Here is a 9,148-nt window from a genome sequence, read left to right as displayed (position 1 = left end):
TCCTATATAATTATCCTATATTAGAAAAGGCTAATATGCAAATCTATCAAATGGCGGAATGACTGCTCGCTATGACATGCACTGACCATCAGGGGGTTAGGCAGTCAACCGGTAGGTTAGCTTGCTGCTGGGTCTGGCCGATCAGGCTGAGCAAGAGGGCCAGACACGCCCTGGAGCCCTCGCAGTCCCTCTCCCCAGTTGGCCAACCTCTCGTGTCCTTCCCCAGCCCCAGTTGTGCACCAGTGGGGTTCCTCGGCCTGGCCTGTGCCCTTTCACAATCCGGGACCCCTCAGGGGATGTCGGAGAACTGGTTTCAGCCAGATCCCGCAGGCCAGGCCGAGGGAACCCCATTGGTGCATGAATTCATGCACTGGGCCTCTAGTTAATAATAAAATACAGTATAATCCAAACACAATGAAATGTTGCTTTACCTGATACTACAGTGTTCAAATGTCAGGTGCAGACATGACAGCAAATTCAAGACTCCTGACAGTGCCAAATCACAGTAGAGCCACAGAATATAAAACTTAGGAATTTTAAAAAGCAATGTTTGTTTTTTCAAGTACTACAGAAAGGGAAGGTAATTTCACAAGTGCACGAAAAGCATTAAAGATAAATCAACAAACAGTAAGTGCTGTGAGGATGTGGGAAAAGGGAACCCTAGTACACTGCAGATGGGAATGCAGATGGGTGCAGCCACTGTGGAAAACAGCACAGAGTTTCTTCAAAAAATAAAAAATCAAGGAGATCCCACTTCTGGCAATATACACTAAAAATCCTGAAACACCAGTAAGGAAGAATATATGCACCCCAACATTCACAGCAGCATTGTTTACAATAGCTAAGATCTGGAAATATCCAAGTGCCCATCAGTAGATGAGTGGATAAAAAAGCTGTGGTTCATTTCCACGATGGAATACTATGCAGCTGTGAAAAAGAAGGGATCTCTTTGACACAGCATGGATGGACCTGGAGAGTATTATGCTAAGCGATAAGCCAGTTATAGAAAGACAAGTATCACATGATCTCACTTACATGTGGAATATAATGAACAAAATAAACTGACGAACAAAATAGGTCCAGAGACATAAAAGCATGGATGCGTGGAACAGACGGACAGATCTCAGAGAGGAAGGGGATGGAGAAGATGGAAGAGATTAACCAAAGAACATATACGCACATATGCATAACCCATGCATACAGACAATGGTGTGGAGAAGGGCTGGGTTGGGGTGAGGGCTTGGTGGAGGGAGGCAAAGGGGGTAAGTGAGGGCATCGGTAATACTGTCAACAATAAAAAAAGATAAATTTTTTAAATTGATTTTAGCGAGACAGAGGGAGAGAAAGGGAGGGGGAGAAACATCCATTTGTTGTTCCACTCATTTATGCATTCGTTGGTTAATTCTTCAATGTGCCCTGACTGGGGATCAAACGCAACTTTGGGACCAGGGATTGAATCCACAACCTAGGTATATTGGGGACGCTCTAACCAACTGAGCTACCCGGCGAGGGCAAAATACAGTTATTTGATGAAACAGTTTTACTTTTAGGGGTTTGTACTATGTCCAAATAATCACATATGCAGACAAGAGTTTTAATCTCAGGTACTTCTACTGTTTAATAGACACCTATTTAAGCAACCTATCTCCAACAGTGGGGAATTATTAACTTTTTGTACCATGAACTATTTGGCAGTCTGCTATAGCCCATGGATACCCTTTAAGAATAATGTTGCTAAATATGTGCAAGTGATAATTTTGAAATAATGAGCATAAACGACATTTCAATATATATGTGCAATGACTATTGAAAGAATCAGATTCAAAATGTTCAATCATTGTACTGATGGTGATGATTATTGCCAAAGTATTAGGTCAGGCTAATATCATTGTGACTTATTGCCTACATTTATAATAGAAAGAAACGCTAAATTTCAGTTCAGCATTGGTGAAAAAAAATCTAAGTTGCTACCTGCCAAGTTACCTGACTCCCTGAATTCTACCCAGGGACCTAGGTTAAAAATGCTATAATGCATCTATCTATCTATCTATATATATAAAAGCCTAATATGCAGTGTCCCCTTGAGAGTTCGATCAACCATGAGTTTAATCTCTTGCTATGACATGCACTGACCACCAGGGGGCGGCGTGGAATAAGGAAGGCCCCAGCCTTCATAATACAAGGGTAGGCAGCCATTAAGGACCCTACCCGTGCACAAATTTCGTGCACTGGGCCTCTAGTCTATACAGTAAAATGCTATGTAGCTTTGAAAAATACAGAAAATGAATGACAGAAAGAGAAAAGATAAAGGGGCAAATTTTTACACAGTATGTTCAGAAAGCTTTCACTTTTAATAAATACATATATGTAAGAAAAATACTGAAGAGACATACTAAAATGTCAAGAGTAATGGGGTTATGTATAATTTTTTCCTTCTAACTTATATCCTTCAGAAATTTTTTACAAGGAACATATTATTGTAACAAGAAAAAATATATAAGATTTAGCATCCCCTAAATGAATTTGAAAATATTTTCCTAATTTTTACAAAGATTTTATACTGAAAGATTTTAACTTGGACATTAGTTCACTAACGATATAAAATTAGGTTGTACTTCTATTTTAATACAGTAAACCACAGAATAGAAGGGAACTTGGAATCCACTTAGTTCAAGCCCCTCATTTCAGAGCAGAAACACCCTTCTTAGTACTGGTTCCAGAAGCCTTAGGCCTTGCTGGACCTCTGCACAGCACCCTCTCCCCCAGCAAGTGTGCTCAGCTCTTCTTCAGTCAAAAAGACGTAAAACACCTACATCCAGAAACTGAATGCACACACTCAAGTGGGAGTAATCCTACCTGTGGTTGAGGCATCAAGCCTTAAGCTCTCAGTGGCAAAGTCCTGACACTCCAGCAGGTGGGGATGGTACCACGCAGTCCAGGGCTTTTAGAAATCGCATATCACATTTCCTACACCTCATAGAGTGAGCAAGGGCAGCGCTGCAGACGGACTGGAGAACAGCCTTCATGGGCTGCTCCCCTCCCACTCTCTACTGCAGCTCTTCCAGTCCAAGTGCTGCTCTGCCTCCTCTACAGGTGATCTCTCTGCAGTTGGCTAGGGCAGTAAAGAGCATCAGGTCAGCAGGCCTGGCCAGAGTGAGGGACAGACACAGAGGGGGTGGGGGCACGTTTCCGCTGGTGCCTGCTCTCCTCCACTGCACATCCAGTTCTCTGACCTACAGCAGGCCCTGAAGACAAGAGCAAGCCCAGCTCCCACCAGGTGCAGATCTCTGCCAGTTCCCTCTCCTTCATGCCCAACAGGCGGCTGGAGGTGCCTGGCTTCAACTGTCCGCCAATGCTTCAGGACGGCTGGTTGGTGACCCTTCTCTCATCTTTCAACTCCCACTCCTCTCTCATCTGTGCAAAGCCTAAGTCCTATAATAAGCCCCTTAGTCCATAATACTCATCGTGGTTCTAATTCCTGATCAAACCCTGAGAGTCTCAGAAAAGAACATTATATGGCATCCCCACAATATCCCACAGGAAACACAGTAGCGAAGAGTTTCTCTGAGAAAGCTGAGAACATGCCCAACCAGTGTGGCTCAGTGATGGAGCGTGGACCTATGAACTAGGAGGTCACCGTTTGATTTCCGGCCAGAGCATATGCCCAGGTTATCGGCTTGATCCCCAGTAGTGGGTGTGAGGAGGCAGCCAATCAATGATTCTCTCATCATTGATGTTTCTATTTTTCTCTCCCTCTGAAATATATAAAGGAAGAAAGAGAGGGGGAGGGAGGGAGGGCGAGCTGAGGACATGAGGAAACCTGGACTGGCTGCCAGGCTGAAGAGCCCCAAGACCAACAAAAGGGGAGTGATGCCACGGACTGGCCTGCCAGACTGTACACAGCCTTCGTTCTTGGAAGCTCCCTCAGTCTGTACAAACACTGCTCTCAGGACAGCCCTCCACTTGGTGTGACAGAGGGGGAGGGGATCACTCCAAACGCTACCCGGCGCCCTCCCTCCCCCCGCCTTCTAGTACAGACTGGAATAAGGCCGAGGGAGTATCCGTGGGAGCGGGGACAGCTCTGGAGCCTCTTGGTAAGTGATCAGAAAAGTATATTGACCCCAATTGCTGGGGACTCTCAGTGGACCACAGGTCAGTGAACGTCTGTTCATTTTCAGCTTTGGACCCTAATGGCCAATTCAGATTATTTCTTAAAGTTTTTCCTGAAGTGATGGGGAAAATATCGACTCAACATCCAGTTACACTGGAATAACTTTTTCTTCAAAGCCCATTTCAAAGGCTGCTTCATCCTAAAGTGTTTCCTGGTTCCCTCGCAGGCACCATCTCCCCTCCTGTGCCACCGGCAGAGCACTTTCCCAGGGATGCCTCGTCACCAACCCCATTGTGGTGCATGGTGAGAGACCTGGTCACAGCTGGCACACAAACAGCCTTACCAGTCACGGACCACAAACATTTGTTCAACTGAAAAACAAATGGTACCTAACGCCTGCAACATGAGGACACCTACACGAAACAAGTTGTGCAATTAAAGTGAAATGCGATCGATGCAGAGCCTGTGTACATTCAGCTCCATCACCCCAGCACATACACACACTGAAGGGAGTACCGTTCTGTGCTCTGTCATTTCAGTTCAGATCCTGCAATTACCTTTCTCTATCAGTGCTCGGTCTTCTACAAGCATCCTGTTCAGACACTTGCAGAACGTCCTCACATATGCTTCTTAACCGTCAGCTGTTGCCGTATTTTCCCTAGTTATAATGCTGTCATACTCAGAATTTCAAAAACTTAAGATTGTTTATTTTCTTAGGTAATATAATTACTTTAGAATAGTTTTTTTTTATATAGAGGAAGGGAGAGGGAGACAGAGAAACATTGATGCAAGAGTGCAGCATCGACTTGCTGACTCCCGCACTCCCCCCACCCCCCATCCACCCCCCACCCACTGGGGATCAAACCATAACCTGGGCATGTGCCCCAGACCAGGAATAGAATGAGCAACCTCCCAGGGCACAGGATGATGCCCAACCAACCAAGCCACACCGGCCAGAGCTCACGATTACTTTAGACCAGAAGCGACCAATTCAGAATATTTCTTAAAGTTCTTCATGGAAAATATACACCCAGGTTTCCTTCCTCATTAGCCACAGGCTGGTTTTCCTGCGGATCTGGCCTGTCAGGAGCTCTGCTGGGGAAAGGGGAAAGCCGCCCTCTGCTCTGGGCCAGGCAGACCCTGAGCTAACCTCTCGAGTGGGGACAGGGAGAGAGCTGACCACATATGGGGGCAAAGGGTGTGTGAAGGGCTCAGAACACCAGCTACTTGACCATAGCTTTCCCTGTAATTCCTTGAGGTCCTTTGAAACTGCAGTCCTGCTTCCTCATCTGAGCCCCAGGAGAACCTGTGAGGCAGGATGGGCAGGTACCCTTCTGTCCAACAGCTGGAAACAGTCTACTTTATCTCACTGCCCAGGGTCTATCTTAGAAACCAGGTTTCTCTACTTTTTCAAGGTATTCTTCTCACTGTATCTCTTGGATGTGCCCTGAGAAGGATCTGAAGAGGCCACCAAGTACACATATCTTGTAGTCTGACCAGCTGCTGACCTGGGCAGAGTGCAATGGCAACACCTTCACCAGGGCCTGGCACCTAAGAGGTGAGGTCATACACTCTTCGCAGCTCCGCTCTCACTAGCCATGGGCCCGTTCCCTTAGACTAGTGGTCGGCAAACTGCGGCTCGTGAGCCACATGTAGCTCTTTGGCCCCTTGAGTGTGGCTCTTCCACAAAATACCATGTGCGGGCGCGTATGTATAGTGCGATTTTAAAGCATAGTGATTCATCACAAAAACAGTATGTAATTATATATGTTTTCCGATGGTCTGAGGCGACCCCTGTGAAAGGGTCGTTCGACCCCCAAAGGGGTCGCGACCCACAAGTTGAGAACCACTGCCTTAGACCAAGCATGTCAATCTCATGGCCCGCAAGTCGCATACAGCCCACACGAATATTTTTGCAGCCCAGCCAATATAACGGTATGTAAGAAACGTTTTAATAAAAATTTCATAACTTAATTTTTACAATATCCTGTTATACATAATCATTAATGACGAACTACAACGTTCGCTAATGACTGATTACTATCGTCATGTTGCATCCATTTCCCTTACGCGCCTTACGCACAGGCACACCATTTCTCTCCGCTGATACTAGCAGCGAATATTTTAGCAGCCGATGGCCACATCATTAGTCTTGGACTGACTTGTCTGATGTGCACAACAGGAAATATGTCGCTTTCAGAGAACAAGAAAAATAGGTTTATTTGCTTTATGCTTATTAATTTGTGCAGTTATTCAGTGTCTAGTAAGTTCATGTTCAAGAAAAAAATATTATTTATTAAAATGTTCTATTATTTTATGTTAACGATGACTCATTTATTTCAGCCCTTTGTATTTGGCATGTTTCTATCGAAATAAACCTACATTTCTATGAAAATTAAAGCTTTTGTTTTTTTGCAGCCCACATAAACTTAAACCTTGCTTATTTGGCCCATGTTAGCCTTTGAGTTTGACATTCTTGCCTTAGACAATTCAACAACCTAGCATTAGCTGAAAAATACTCTGCTATAAACTGCAAGTTTCCAGCATATGTGAAGTAATCCAGTGAGAATTAAACCATTGTTGATTGTCATTCTTACTGGAATAGAATTCATACAATTTTCTCAAAGGAGAAAAACAGAACATGTATATAGAACCAAGCAGATTCTCTGAATTCTTAACTCAGCATAAGCTAAAAGGGAATGAGGTTTAGCTGATGGATTATTCCAATTAACAGAAAATATAACATATCTACACTTTTTGAAAGTTAGAAAAGACAGAACCCTCCAGTTCCCAGTGACCTTCTCTCAACTGCCCTCCAGCATAGTAGAAACAAATTCTACAATTACCACAAGTCGGTCTCCCTAACAAACGTCTCCCTCAAACATTTAGCTACTCTATGTTCACATACTCCTGCATTTTGGTGGGAATTATTTCCAAGGCCAAGTTAAAAAATAAAACACTTGTAACTAAACATCAGCAATCACTTGTCCTTGAGAAGCCCTGTTGTTGCCACATTTTTTCCCAAGGTCCACTTAAAAAATTAAAAATGTTCACATTCATATAAATCAAAAAACATTCCATCAATGTTCTTATAACATGCTGCACCTCCCACACAAAAAGATTATGAAGCGCTACTGGCACCTCCAAGCCTCCTTGGGAAGTGTCACCCTCAGGACATGCGCAACTGCTCTGTGGAGTAACCCTAAATACAGTATCATAAGAACTCATTCATGTTGACTTGCACTCATGTTTAAAAGCAACTAAAATATGCAAGAGCTAGTGCCGTCCAATACAGTAGCCACTGGTCACATGTGGCTACTGAGCACTCCAAATGCAGGTAGTTCAAACTAAGCTGAGCTGTACATGCACAATATACTCTGGATTTAGAAGTCTTAATATTAACAAAAGAAACAATATTTCATTAATGGCTTTCTTTTTTTTTTATTGCTTAAAGTATTACAAAGGGTATTACATATGTGTCCTTTATTTTCCCCCGCCCTTGACAATCCCCTGGCCTCCTCATTAATGGCTTTATATTGATTATATGCTATCAAAATTTTTTGTATATGTTGGATCAGAAAAAATATTAATTTCACCCTTTGAACTTTTTAATTTGTAAAAATATTTTTTTATTGATTTTAAGAGAAAGGAAGGAAGCAGGGGAGATAGAAACATTGATGATGAGTGAGAATCATTGATTAACTGCCTCGTGCATGCCCCCTCCTGGGGATTGAACCCCCAACCCAGACATGTGCCCTGACCTGGAATTGAGCCATGGCCTCCTGGTTCATGGGTCGACGCTTAACCATTGAACCACACCAGCTGGACACCTTTTTAAAAATGGTGCTACCAGAAAATCTATAATCACTTTGTGACGTGCACTGTAATTCTCTATGAAACAGTCCTGTCACTTCTGACCTATCCTTTCTTATCCAATCTTCTTGACCATCATAAAATAGATTTCTATATTGTAATCAAAGGCAGTCTTTGCTCAGAGGGGGACCCACAAAGGAAACTACAGGAGGGGCAAGTGCTGGCGGAGATTCAAGGCCATTCTTCACAGGCTTCGCAAGAAGGCTGCCTAGAAACAACGCTGCACACAGGCCCAGAGCATCTGGTTTTCAAACCCAACTCACCTGGCAAATGATCATGAACTTCTCGATTGACGGGTGTAGTGCAGACTCTAGTGAAATCCAGAGAGTTATCCAATATGGCATTTATCTTTTGAAAGATACTGGCATTGCTGCATGTGGAGAGGGCATGGGCTTCCTGGTGGTCCCAGCAATCTTTTATCCTTCCTGCTCCCTCCTCCTAGACACAGAACAAAGGTATTCAGGTTTACACTCCTTTAGGACAAACAGAGACTTTCACCCCTTCTATCAACCCCACAGCAGGAGTTAAAATAATAAAGATTTGTCCTGGCTGGTGTTCCCAGTGGTTAGAGCGTCGGCCTGTGCACCAGAGGGGCGCAGGCTTGCTTCCCGGTCAAGGACACATACCTGGGTTGCAGGTTTGCTCCCAGGAGCGTGCAGGAGGCAACTAGGTGATGTGAGATCTCACACTGGTGTCTGTCTGTCTGTCTGTCTCTCTCCCTCCCTCCTTCCACTCTCTCTGAAAGCAATGGGGGGAAAATTCTCTGGTGATGATTGACGAAAAAATAATAATAAAAGTAAGGAGGGTTCATGTTTCCTGCTTATATATTAAAATACTTAATGAGTGTTTACTGTGAGCAAGGTGCCAAGAAAACTGCCTCAAGTGCCTTCTACAGTAATGGGATTTACCTTGGCAAGGTAGTAGCGAGGGGAGTTTAAGAACCAGACATACCTGGTCCAGAGCCTGGGGTATGTCTTTACAGTAGCATATTATTTCCCAATAAACGGGAATGGGGTATTGATACAAGTTACTACATGGATAAACCTTGAAAATATTAGGCTAAGTGAAAGAAGCTAGTCACAAAGGACCAAATATTATATGAGCCCATTTATTCAAAACATCCAGAATAGCAAGTCTAAAGCAGATTAGTTGCCTTCAACAAGG

General features: G+C 43.9%; 1 protein-coding gene across 3 annotated transcripts in view; it reads right to left on the bottom strand.

The window, feature by feature from the left end:
• The window catches only part of CPEB1 (cytoplasmic polyadenylation element binding protein 1), a 52,646-nt gene extending 44,225 nt beyond the window's left edge, over window positions 1-8,421 (bottom strand). For all 3 annotated transcript variants that reach the window (XM_015562791.1, XM_006761975.2, XM_006761976.2), the window contains exon 1: window positions 8,248-8,421. The gene's annotated coding sequence lies outside the window, so the exon portion shown is untranslated. The remainder of the gene's footprint in view (window positions 1-8,247) is intronic.
• Between the last annotated feature and the right edge of the window lie 727 nt (window positions 8,422-9,148).

This window comes from Myotis davidii, unplaced genomic scaffold, assembly GCF_000327345.1.
Source record: "Myotis davidii unplaced genomic scaffold, ASM32734v1 scaffold898, whole genome shotgun sequence".
NCBI lineage: Eukaryota > Metazoa > Chordata > Mammalia > Chiroptera > Vespertilionidae > Myotis > Myotis davidii.
This window is presented reverse-complemented; position numbering and strand designations above follow the sequence as displayed.